Source organism: Anoplopoma fimbria, chromosome 9 (assembly GCF_027596085.1).
Source record: "Anoplopoma fimbria isolate UVic2021 breed Golden Eagle Sablefish chromosome 9, Afim_UVic_2022, whole genome shotgun sequence".
Classification (NCBI taxonomy): domain Eukaryota; kingdom Metazoa; phylum Chordata; class Actinopteri; order Perciformes; family Anoplopomatidae; genus Anoplopoma; species Anoplopoma fimbria.
In genome coordinates, this window is record NC_072457.1 from 25323539 (window position 1) to 25335795 (window position 12257).

The 12257-nt window shown below is 35.1% G+C and overlaps 11 non-coding genes and 1 pseudogene across 11 annotated transcripts; all 12 read left to right on the forward strand.

The window, feature by feature from the left end:
* Positions 1 to 1199: 1199 nt before the first annotated feature.
* LOC129096556 (small nucleolar RNA U3) lies at positions 1200 to 1415 on the forward strand. Its single transcript, XR_008531455.1, has one exon. It is a non-coding gene; the product is annotated as a small nucleolar RNA U3 (small nucleolar RNA).
* A 298-nt stretch (positions 1416 to 1713) lies between these two features.
* LOC129096583 (small nucleolar RNA U3) lies at positions 1714 to 1918 on the forward strand (annotated as a pseudogene).
* Positions 1919 to 3768: 1850 nt separating this feature from the next.
* Positions 3769 to 3983, forward strand: LOC129096564 (small nucleolar RNA U3). Its single transcript, XR_008531462.1, has one exon. It is a non-coding gene; the product is annotated as a small nucleolar RNA U3 (small nucleolar RNA).
* A 695-nt stretch (positions 3984 to 4678) lies between these two features.
* On the forward strand, positions 4679 to 4893 carry LOC129096567 (small nucleolar RNA U3). The gene has a single exon (XR_008531465.1). It is a non-coding gene; the product is annotated as a small nucleolar RNA U3 (small nucleolar RNA).
* Positions 4894 to 5618: 725 nt separating this feature from the next.
* LOC129096570 (small nucleolar RNA U3) lies at positions 5619 to 5833 on the forward strand. The gene has a single exon (XR_008531468.1). It is a non-coding gene; the product is annotated as a small nucleolar RNA U3 (small nucleolar RNA).
* Positions 5834 to 6438: 605 nt separating this feature from the next.
* Positions 6439 to 6653, forward strand: LOC129096581 (small nucleolar RNA U3). Its single transcript, XR_008531479.1, has one exon. It is a non-coding gene; the product is annotated as a small nucleolar RNA U3 (small nucleolar RNA).
* A 634-nt stretch (positions 6654 to 7287) lies between these two features.
* Positions 7288 to 7502, forward strand: LOC129096565 (small nucleolar RNA U3). The gene has a single exon (XR_008531463.1). It is a non-coding gene; the product is annotated as a small nucleolar RNA U3 (small nucleolar RNA).
* A 723-nt stretch (positions 7503 to 8225) lies between these two features.
* LOC129096541 (small nucleolar RNA U3) lies at positions 8226 to 8440 on the forward strand. Its single transcript, XR_008531439.1, has one exon. It is a non-coding gene; the product is annotated as a small nucleolar RNA U3 (small nucleolar RNA).
* A 698-nt stretch (positions 8441 to 9138) lies between these two features.
* LOC129096561 (small nucleolar RNA U3) lies at positions 9139 to 9353 on the forward strand. The gene has a single exon (XR_008531460.1). It is a non-coding gene; the product is annotated as a small nucleolar RNA U3 (small nucleolar RNA).
* A 605-nt stretch (positions 9354 to 9958) lies between these two features.
* On the forward strand, positions 9959 to 10173 carry LOC129096576 (small nucleolar RNA U3). The gene has a single exon (XR_008531474.1). It is a non-coding gene; the product is annotated as a small nucleolar RNA U3 (small nucleolar RNA).
* Positions 10174 to 10892: 719 nt separating this feature from the next.
* On the forward strand, positions 10893 to 11107 carry LOC129096550 (small nucleolar RNA U3). The gene has a single exon (XR_008531449.1). It is a non-coding gene; the product is annotated as a small nucleolar RNA U3 (small nucleolar RNA).
* Positions 11108 to 11741: 634 nt separating this feature from the next.
* Positions 11742 to 11956, forward strand: LOC129096571 (small nucleolar RNA U3). The gene has a single exon (XR_008531469.1). It is a non-coding gene; the product is annotated as a small nucleolar RNA U3 (small nucleolar RNA).
* Positions 11957 to 12257: the final 301 nt, after the last annotated feature.

A 12257-nucleotide genomic window follows, 5' to 3' on the forward strand; every position in this document is an offset into this window, starting at 1 on the left:
ATGGAAATTGTGATCGTGCACTATAGGTGTCTTATAATTCAGTACTGCCTGTCTCACCAGTTAGTTTTCTGTGTGCTGTCTGACTTAAGCAGTGATTGGCTGTTCTGTGTAATTTACATAAACAAACATGATTGGATGAGATAAAGAAGGGGGAGGAGCTTGTTGATGGCAGAGAGGAACACAGAGATAATGATTGTCTTGTGACTTAAGTTTAACTTTCACCATCAATTACTTGTATCTTAGAATATAAGGGAGCATTTCTAAATTTTGTAACTTGAGATATGTAGCTTTTTCTGGGATGAAGAGATATTATATTCCCCACTGATTGAGTAGTAGACATAGATTATTTATTTATTTATTGTAAATGCCCTCTGTCATTGATGGTGTTTAACTTTCTTGAGAAGTAATGAGGTGGGGAAAATGGAAAGTGGTTACCAGAGCGTGTGAAATGAATTATACACCAGTTACTATGAAAATAGATGTAAATATATTTGAGAAAAAATAAAAAGAAACAGCAAATTTGACACTGCTTTTAGTGTAGATGGGGCTCTATATAGCCCCTCTGACTTCTTCCTGTTAACAAGTGAAATTGGCCTGTTGTGTTTCCAGTATTTTGATCTTGTACTAAATGTAGTCTTTTTGTTTTCTTTATTTTCTCATTGAAATGTATTTAATCTCTGTCACTGATGACTGTTGGTTACCACCTCGTGGAGTAATGAAGAAGGTAATATGATCAGAGTGGATGAGATGGTAGGTGAAATAGAACTGAAACTTTAAATCAATAATTACACTTTAAGGCAAAGTGATAACAAACCTATTAGAATTCCATTTTAGTTTTTAAACCTTTCACAACAAAGAAATAGTAGTAATAATGTGTTGGTGGAGCTGGGTGAAGCAAACTTCCAGGTCAGTTGTAAAGATTTTGACTCGTACAGTTAGTAAATATGAAACAAAAGAAGAAAATAAATGGTTGTGTGTGACTGAATTTGCAAAGCATTGTGGGTATTATGGTTTTTAACTGTAACAGTGAAGCAACAGCTTTATTGAATGTTTAATTTAAAGCTGTATTGTGGTTTTATTATAGTTAAACTGTGTTTATACCCATCAGGTGGTAGTTTTGGTCATGTGTAACGTTCAAGGACCATGAGTGAGAATGGTTGTCCTCTGAATCACTCTCTTTTTTCACCCTCTTCACAATTAAGACTATACTTTCAGGGATCATTTCTATAGTTTCTGACTTGAGAAATGTGTTTCTAAAGTGATTGGTCTCGCTATCCACGATGAAGAGATGCGATATTTCCCACTGAGCGTGAAGCGGGCACAGAGAAGTGATTCAGTTCACACGCTCTCTGCCATTGATGACCGTTCTTTACTTCCTAGTGGAGTATAGAGGTGGGGAATATGAACAGAGTGGTTATCAGAGGATGTGAATAGTAAACTGAGGAAGTGGTCTCTTATATATCCCACAATGTGAACTGTAGATTTGTATGTATTATACTTCAGTACTGCCTTTCTCTCTGTCTGTAAACTCTCTATCACATGTGTGATGTCAGAGTCATGCAGTGATTGGCTGTGCTGTTCTGTGTCATTTACATAAACACACATGATTGGACGAGATGAAAGAGGGGGAGGAGCTTGTTGATGGCAGAGAGGAAACCTGAGAGATAATGATTGTCTTGTAAATAATATTTAGTTTTCACCTTCCATCATACTAATCCTAGAATGTCAGGGAGCATTTCTATAGTTTTTATCTCAAGTAGTGTGTTTGGTCTTCTCATCTGGGATGAAGAGATGTGATGTTTTCTGCTGGGTGAGATATGGACAAAGAGAAGGGATATATTGTATATGTGGTCTGTCATTGATGAAGGTGTTTCACTTTTCTAAGAAGTAATGAGGTGGGGAATATGGACAGAGTGGTTAACAGAGCTTGTTAAATACATTGTCCACTCAAACTTCACAACGTTATCATGCAAATAGATGTAAATGTATTTAAGAAAAGATAATAAGAAAGCACAAAATGTACACTGCTTTGAGTGTAAATGGGGCTTTTATAAAGCCGGTCTGACTTCTTCCTTTCTGTAACTTTTATTTTCTCACTGTGTTACCTGAGACCTTTGGACAAAGAGAAATGATTCAAATAATTTGCACTCTGTCATTGATGACTGTTCTTTACATCCTTGTGGAGCAATGAGGAAGAGATCATGATCAGAGTGGTAGACACGGGTTAGTGGAGCTGGGTGAAGCATTGGGGCTCACTTTCTATTCATGCTGAAAATGGATTTGGAGCTTTGGGCCTTCAAATGGGGAAAGCACAGTGACATCTAGTGGTTTATAAAACACATGGCAGCCTTTGACTGGAGCTAAAAAACTACAACACTTCACTGATTTCTATTATTTAAGTCACATGTAGTGTGTTATATCATGTTTTTTTTAATTTTTTGCTTGACTTGGCCTTTAATGATGTTGATGGTGGCTTAGTCTACAGTCAGGAGAATATATAATATGAAAAACTTTGTAATATTATCATGTATATACTGAAGGCTATACTACTATAAGGTTCGCTTGGCCCCACAAAAGTATACACTATATGAAGAAAATAAGAACGTATGAAACCGTTCAGAATGTTAACAATAATAATTGTGTAAAGTGCATTATAGTTAAAAACAAGAACTAAAAAAATTAAAAAAAGTTAGATATGTCAACAGGTTTCTTTTCAATGCAAAATATTTAGGATAATTGTATAAAACCTATTAACTGACCACAGGTCTGTTGTTGTAAAGAAGTGGGCCGATGTACGTCGATGTTGTAGGTAAAATGTTGGGATAGCAGTTTGGCTGAAGCATTTCCACCTTGTTAAGACACACCTTGATATTCATTTTATTATTAAAGAGTAACTTCTGTATTTTTTAACATGGACCCTATTTTCTCATGTTTTTATGTCTGACTATTAGGGACATAAATTCTGAAATTGTTCCAATATTGAGCAATAACCTTTTACCTTTTCCCCTTTTTTCTGGTATGATATTTTCCTTAAGGGTCTTGATGACGGACACTATGACATGCTGACAGGAGGAGCTGGAGATCGTACCTCCAACGTTACGGTTAAAGGATGACCCACTCTGTCTCTGGAGCCACTGTAAGTCAATGAGAGACATTTTGAACTTTGGCTAAGTGTGGTCAGTGTTACTTTGTGTGACTTTTCTAATCTGACTTTGTTACGTACTTAAGACCTTTTATGCAAGAGTTTTCTTTACCTCAGTACTGCCTTTCTCGCCAGTCCGTTAACTCTCAGTATCACAGCTGTGACGTCAGAGTCATGCAGTGATTGGCTGTGCTGTGCTTCCTATCTGCAGTTGGGCTGATCAATAAAGTACAGGACCCCCACTGACCTAGACAATACATTCCCAGGACATCTCGTACAGTTTACACCCCTGCACATCTTGACACTTTAATGAATCTGTTTTAACATACTTTTATTTGTTTACTTGTTTACCATATTTTATTGAATATTTTAATTTTTCTATTTTTAAATGATGTCTTTAATATTGCACTGTGTTTTTAATTTACTGTACGCACCAATTAATCACCTATCCAAATTCCTTGTATGTGTCACGTAATTGGCAATAAACAGTTTCTGATTGTGATTACATAAGCACACATGACTGGACGAAACACACCAACTGGAAACGTTTATTAATGTCAGAGAGGAACCGTCAGTGATAGTAAGTTTCCAGAGAATCAGATTCAGTTTTCACCTTCAGTCAAACTAAGACTATACTTTCAGGGATCATTTCTAAAGTTTCTGACTTGAGAAATGTGTTTCTAAAGTGTTTTGTCTCGCTAACCACGATGATGAGATGTGATATTTCCTTCTGAGCATGAAGCTGACAGAGAATAATGATTTACTTCATATGTTCTCTGTCATTGATGACTGTTCATTGCTCCCTGTGTAGCATTGAGGAAGGAAATATGATCAGAGTGGAAGTATCAAAATGTGGAAAGATAATGAGTGAAAGCAACACTAATTAATTTCAATAGTTTACTACATTTAAAATACAGTTTCATTGTGAGCTTTCAATGTTCAGAAAGATAACTTTAAATCTGTTAAATTGTATTGAAGCCAGTTTAACAGTCTATCAGTTGACTGAAAAAATGACATCAATCAATAAATGAATCACCTATTTTCAGATGTTCTTTGTTTCTAGCTTCTGAAATTAGTGGATTATTGATAATAAAAGTAGTTGTTAGTTGCAGCTCTGCTCAGGTTTCTGGAGGGATTTTCAAAGAGTAACTTTTTCTAACCTCAATGATGAGTTTATGTACTCCTGTCTGAGTGTGACGCAGACATTAAGTAATGATTCAGTTCATCTGTATTGTTACTGATCATTGTTATTTAGGCCTATTTTGGGACTAAAACACAGCCTGTAATCTTTGAACAGTATCAGCTGACTTTTCTTTGCTCCCTTTCTTACTGTCCTACAAGTGTTTTATTTACCACAGTGCTGCCTTTCTTTTGCTCTGTGTGCTCTCTGTATTGGCTGAGCTGTATAATTAAAAAAATAACACACATGACTGGACGAGACGCAGCAACTTGACGAGTTTATTAATGACAGAGAGGAACCATCAGTGATAGTAAGTTTACAGAGAATCAGATTCAGTTTTCACCTTCAGTCAAACTAAGACTATACTTTCAGGGATCATTTCTAAAGTTTCTGACTTGAGAAATGTGTTTCTAAAGTGTTTTGTCTCGCTAACCACGATGATGAGTTGTGATATTTCCTTCTGAGCATGAAGCTGACAGAGAATAATGATTTACTTCATATGTTCTCTGTCATTGATGACTGTTCATTGCTCCCTGAGGAGCTCTGATGGAGGAAATATGATCAGAGTGGTAGTATCAGAAATGTGGAAAGATAATGAGTAAAAGCAACAACAAATAATGTTAAAGTTATCTGAAATTAGAATGAAACTATGTTTGTGAGCTACATGTATACAGAGAGGTATCTTTAAATAAGTTAAAGTGGCACTATTATGCTTTTCCACTTTTTCAAAATTAGACATATATGAAGAAATCAGAAAGCATGAAACCGTTCAGAATGTTAACAATAACTATTTTGTTGAGTGCCCTTTGGTAAAAAAAAACAAGAACTAAAAAATAAAACAATGGTAGGAATATGATCATAGTGGAGATACACTGTGTGCACAATTATTAGGCAAGTTGTATTTTTGAGGATTCATTTTATTATTGAACAATTACAGTGCTCTCGGTCAACCCAAAATGTTAATAAACCTCAAACCTGAATATTTAAGAAAGTAAAAGTAAGGTTTTGGCTTTCTTAGGAGAATATCTATGTGTGCACAATTATTGGGCAACTATTAGTGTGCACAATTATTATGTTGCACTCTGTTTTTTATTTGCTGTACACACCAATTAATCACCTAGCAAACTCCATGTATGTGTACCGTAATTGGCAATAAACAGTTTCTGATTGTGATTACATAAGCACACATGACTGGACGAGACGCAGCAACTGGACAAGTTTATGAATGGCAGAGAGGAACCATCAGTGATAGTAAGTTTCAGAGAATCAGATTCAGTTTTCACCTTCAGTCAAGCTAAGACTATACTTTCAGGGATCATTTCTAAAGTTTCTGACTTGAGAAATGTGTTTCTAAAGTGTTTTGTCTCGCTAACCACGATGATGAGATGTGATATTTCCTTCTGAGCATGAAGCTGACAGAGAATAATGATTTACTTCATATGTTCTCTGTCATTGATGACTGTTCATTGCTCCCTGTGGAGCATTGAGGAAGGAAATATGATCAGAGTGGTAGTATCAAAATGTGGAAAGATAATGAATGAAATCAACATTCAAAAACATAATATTACGAGTTAACTGCAGTTGAAATACAGCAATGTTGTCACAGAGATAACTTTGATTCAGTGAAATTGTAGGTAAGCCCATTAAACAGTCTATCAGTTGACAGAAAAAATGACAACAATAAATGAATCACTCATTTTCAGATGTTTTTTGTTTCTAGCTTCTGAAATTAGTGGATTATTGATAAAGAAAGTAGATGTTAATTGCAGCCCTGCTCAGGTTTCTGGAGGGATTTTCAAAGTGTATCTTTTTCTCACCTCAATGATGAGTTTATGCGCTCCTGACTGAATGTGACCCAGACATTAAGTAATGATCATCGTTATTTAGGCCTATTTTGGGACATAAACACAGCCTGTAACCTTTGAACAGTATCAGCGTACTTTTCTTATCTCCCTTTTCGTTACCACAGTACATCCTTAATTTCTCTCTGTATTGACTGTGCTGTATAATTTATAAACACACACGTGTCTGGACGAGATTATTAATGACAGAGAGAAACCATCAGTGATAGTAAGTTTGCAGAGAATCAGATTCAGTTTTCACCTTCAGTCAAACTAAGACTATACTTTCAGGGATCATTTCTAAAGTTTCTGACTTGAGAAATGTGTTTCTAAAGTGTTTTGTCTCGCTAACCACGATGATGAGTTGTGATATTTCCTTCTGAGCATGAAGCTGACAGAGAATAATGATTTACTTCATATGTTCTCTGTCATTGATGACTGTTCATTGCTCCCTGTGGAGCATTGAGGAAGGAAATATGATCAGAGTGGTAGTATCAAAATGTGGAAAGATAATGAATGAAATCAACATAAAAAAATATAATATTAAAGTTAACTGCAGTTGAAATACAGCAATGTTGTCACAGAGATAACTTTGATTCAGTGAAATTGTAGGTAAGCCCGTTAAACAGTCTATCAGTTGACATAAAAAAATGAATTAAATCAATTAAAAACTCTTTTTCGGATGTTCTTTGTTTCTAGCTTCTGAAATTAGTGGATTATTGATAATGTCAGTAGTTTTTAGTTGCAGCTCTGCTCAGGTTTCTGGAGGGATTTTCAAAGTGTATCTTTTTCTAACCTCAATGATGAGTTTTGGTACTCCTGTTAATAAACTGAATGTGACGCAGACATTAAGTAATGATCAATCGTTATTTAGGTCTATTTTGATACTGAAACACAGCCTGTAATCTTTGAACAGTATCAGCTTACTTTTCTGTTCTCCCTTTTCTTTACCACAGTGCTGCCTTTCTCTCTCTCTGTGTGCTCTCTGTATTGACTGTGCTGTATAATTTATAAACACACATGACTGGACACGTGTCTGGACGAGATTATTAATGACAGAGAGGAACCATCAGTGATAGTAAGTTTGCAGAGAATCAGATTCAGTTTTCACCTTCAGTCAAACTAAGACTATACTTTCAGGGATCATTTCTAAAGTTTCTGACTTGAGAAATGTGTTTCTAAAGTGTTTTGTCTCGCTAACCACGATGATGAGATGTGATATTTCCTTCTGAGCATGAAGCTGACAGAGAATAATGATTTACTTCATATGTTCTCTGTCATTGATGACTGTTCATTGCTCCCTGAGGAGCTCTGATGGAGGAAATATGATCAGAGTGGTAGTATCATAAATGTGGAAAGATAATCAGTAAAAACAACAACAAATAATGTTAAAGTTAACTAAAATTAGAATGAAACTATGTTTGTGAGCTACATGTATACAGAGAGGTATCTTTAAATAAGTTAAAGTGGCACTATTATGCTTTTCCACTTTTTCAAAATTAGACATATATGAAGAAATCAGAAAGCATGAAACCTTTCAGAATGTTAACAATAACTATTTTGTTGAGTGCCCTTTGGTAAAAAACAAGAACTAAAAAATAAAACAATGGAGGGAATATGATCATAGTGGAGATACACTGTGTGCACAATTATTAGGCAAGTTGTATTTTTGAGGATTCATCTTATTATTGAACAATTACAGTGCTCTCGGTCAACCCAAAATGTTAATAAACCTCAAACCTGAATATTTAAGAAAGTAAAAGTAAGGTTTTGGCTTTCTTAGGAGAATATCTATGTGTGCACAATTATTGGGCAACTATTAGTGTGCACAATTATTATGTTGCACTCTGTTTTTTATTTACTGTACACACCAATTAATCACCTAGCAAACTCCATGTATGTGTACCGTAATTGGCAATAAACAGTTTCTGATTGTGATTACATAAGCACACATTACTGGACGAGACGCAGCAACTGGACAAGTTTATGAATGACAGAGAGGAACCGTCAGTGTTAGTAAGTTTACAGAGAATCAGATTCAGTTTTCACCTTCAGTCAAACTAAGACTATACTTTCAGGGATCATTTCTAAAGTTTCTGACTTGAGAAATGTGTTTCTAAAGTGTTTTGTCTCGCTAACCACGATGATGAGATGTGATATTTCCTTCTGAGCATGAAGCTGACAGAGAATAATGATTAACTTCATATGTTCTCTGTCATTGATGACTGTTCATTGCTCCCTGTGGAGCATTGAGGAAGGAAATATGATCAGAGTGGTAGTATCAGAAATGTGGAAGGGTAATGAGTGAAAGCAACACTAATTAATTTCAATAGTTATTACTACATTTAAAATACAGTTTCATTGTGAGCTTTCAGTGTTCAGAAAGATAACTTTAAATCTGTTAAATTGTATTGAAGCCAGTTTAACAGTCTATCAGTTGACTGAAAAAATGACATCAATCAATAAATTAATCACCTATTTTCAGATGTTCTTTGTTTCTAGCTTCTGAAATTAGTGGATTATTGATAATAAAAGTAGTTGTTAGTTGCAGCTCTGCTCAGGTTTCTGGAGGGATTTTCAAAGAGTAACTTTTTCTAACCTCAATGATGAGTTTATGTACTCCTGACTGAGTGTGACGCAGACATTAAGTAATGATTCAGTTCATCTGTATTGTCACTGATCATCGTTATTTAGGCCTATTTTGGGACTAAAACACAGCCTGTAATCTTTTAACAGTATCAGCTTACTTTTCTTTGCTCCCTTTCTTACTGTCCTACAAGTGTTTTATTTACCACAGTGCTGCCTTTCTTTTGCTCTGTGTGCTCTCTGTATTGGCTGAGCTGTATAATTAAAAAAATAACACACATGACTGGACGAGACGCAGCAACTTGACGAGTTTATTAATGACAGAGAGGAACCATCAGTGATAGTAAGTTTGCAGAGAATCAGATTCAGTTTTCACCTTCAGTCAAACTAAGACTATACTTTCAGGGATCATTTCTAAAGTTTCTGACTTGAGAAATGTGTTTCTAAAGTGTTTTGTCTCGCTAACCACGATGATGAGTTGTGATATTTCCTTCTGAGCATGAAGCTGACAGAGAATAATGATTAACTTCATATGTTCTCTGTCATTGATGACTGTTCATTGCTCCCTGTGTAGCATTGAGGAAGGAAATATGATCAGAGTGGTAGTATCAAAATGTGGAAAGATAATGAATGAAATCAACATTCAAAAATATAATATTACGAGTTAACTGCAGTTGAAATACAGAAATGTTGTCACAGAGATAACTTTGATTCAGTGAAATTGTAGGTAAGCCCGTTAAACAGTCTATCAGTTGACAGAAAAAATGACAACAATAAATGAATCACTCATTTTCAGATGTTTTTTGTTTCTAGCTTCTGAAATTAGTGGATTATTGATAAAGAAAGTAGATGTTAATTGCAGCCCTGCTCAGGTTTCTGGAGGGATTTTCAAAGTGTATCTTTTTCTAACCTCAATGATGAGTTTATGCGCTCCTGACTGAATGTGACCCAGACATTAAGTAATGATCATCGTTATTTAGGTCTATTTTGGGACATAAACACAGCCTGTAACCTTTGAACAGTATCAGCGTACTTTTCTTATCTCCCTTTTCGTTACCACAGTACATCCTTAATTTCTCTCTGTATTGACTGTGCTGTATAATTTATAAACACACACGTGTCTGGACGAGATTATTAATGACAGAGAGGAACCATCAGTGATAGTAAGTTTCCAGAGAATCAGATTCAGTTTTCACCTTCAGTCAAACTAAGACTATACTTTCAGGGATCATTTCTAAAGTTTCTGACTTGAGAAATGTGTTTCTAAAGTGTTTTGTCTCGCTAACCACGATGATGAGATGTGATATTTCCTTCTGAGCATGAAGCTGACAGAGAATAATGATTAACTTCATATGTTCTCTGTCATTGATGACTGTTCATTGCTCCCTGAGGAGCTCTGATGGAGGGAATATGATCAGAGTGGTAGTATCAGAAATGTGGAAAGATAATCAGTAAAAACAACAACAAATAATGTTAAAGTTAACTAAAATTAGAATAAAACTATGTTTGTGAGCTACATGTATACAGAGAGGTATCTTTAAATAAGTTAAAGTGGCACTATTATGCTTTTACACTTTTTCAAAATGAGACATATGTGAAGAAAGCATGAAACCTTTCAGAATGTTAACAATAACTATTTTGTTGAGTGCCCTTTGGTAAAAAAAAACAAGAACTAAAAAATAAAACAATGGAGGGAATATGATCATAGTGGAGATACACTGTGTGCACAATTATTAGGCAAGTTGTATTTTTGAGGATTCATCTTATTATTGAACAATTACAGTGCTCTCGGTCAATCCAAAATGTTAATAAACCTCAAACCTGAATATTTAAGAAAGTAAAAGTAAGGTTTTGGCTTTCTTAGGAGAATATCTATGTGTGCACAACTATTGGGCAACTATTAGTGTGCACAATTATTATGTTGCACTCTGTTTTTTATTTGCTGTACACACCAATTAATCACCTAGCAAACTCCATGTATGTGTACCGTAATTGGCAATAAACAGTTTCTGATTGTGATTACATAAGCACACATGACTGGACGAGACGCAGCAACTGGACAAGTTTATGAATGGCAGAGAGGAACCATCAGTGATAGTAAGTTTGCAGAGAATCAGATTCAGTTTTCACCTTCAGTCAAACTAAGACTATACTTTCAGGGATCATTTCTAAAGTTTCTGACTTGAGAAATGTGTTTCTAAAGTGTTTTGTCTCGCTAACCACGATGATGAGATGTGATATTTCCTTCTGAGCATGAAGCTGACAGAGAATAATGATTTACTTCATATGTTCTCTGTCATTGATGACTGTTCATTGTTTCCTGAGGAGCATTGAGGAAGGAAATATGATCAGAGTGGTAGTATCAAAATGTGGAAAGATAATGAATGAAATCAACATTCAATAACATTATGAGTTAACTGCAAATTGAAATACAGAAATGTTGTCACAGAGATAACTTTGATTCAGTGAAATTGTAGGTAAGCCTGTTAAACAGTCTATCAGTTGACAGAAAAAATGACAACAATAAATGAATCACTCATTTTCAGATGTTTTTTGTTTCTAGCTTCTGAAATTAGTGGATTATTGATAAAGAAAGTAGATGTTAATTGCAGCCCTGCTCAGGTTTCTGGAGGGATTTTCAAAGTGTATCTTTTTCTTACCTCAATGATGAGTTTTGGTACTCCTGTCTGAGTGTGACGCAGACATTAAGTAATGATCATCAATCCTATTTAGACATCTATTTTGGGACTGAAACACAGCCTGTAATCTTTGAACAATATCAGCTTACTTTTCTTTTCTCCCTTTTCTTTACCACAGCATTGCCTTTCTTTTGCTCTGTAATGCTCTCCGTATTGGCTGTGCTGTATAATTTACAAACACACATGACTGGACGAGACGCAGCAACTGGAAAAGTTTATGAATGGCAGACAGGAACCATCAGTGATAGTAAGTTTACAGAGAATCAGATTCAGTTTTCACCTTCAGTCAAACTAAGACTATACTTTCAGGGATCATTTCTAAAGTTTCTGACTTGAGAAATGTGTTTCTAAAGTGTTTTGTCTCGCTAACCACGATGATGAGATGTGATATTTCCTTCTGAGCATGAAGCTGACAGAGAATAATGATTTACTTCATATGTTCTCTGTCATTGATGACTGTTCATTGCTCCCTGAGGAGCTCTGATGGAGGGAATATGATCAGAGTGGTAGTATCAGAAATGTGGAAAGATAATCAGTAAAAACAACAACAATAATGTTAAAGTTAACTAAAATTAGATTTAAACTATGTTTGTGAGCTACATGTATACAGAGAGGTATCTTTAAATAAGTTAAAGTGGCACTATTATGCTTTAACACTTTTTCAAAATTAGACATATATGAAGAAATCAGAAAGCATGAAACCTTTCAGAATGTTAACAATAACTATTTTGTTGAGTGCCCTTTGGTAAAAAACAAGAACTAAAAAATAAAACAATGGAGGGAATATGATCATAGTGGAGATACACTGT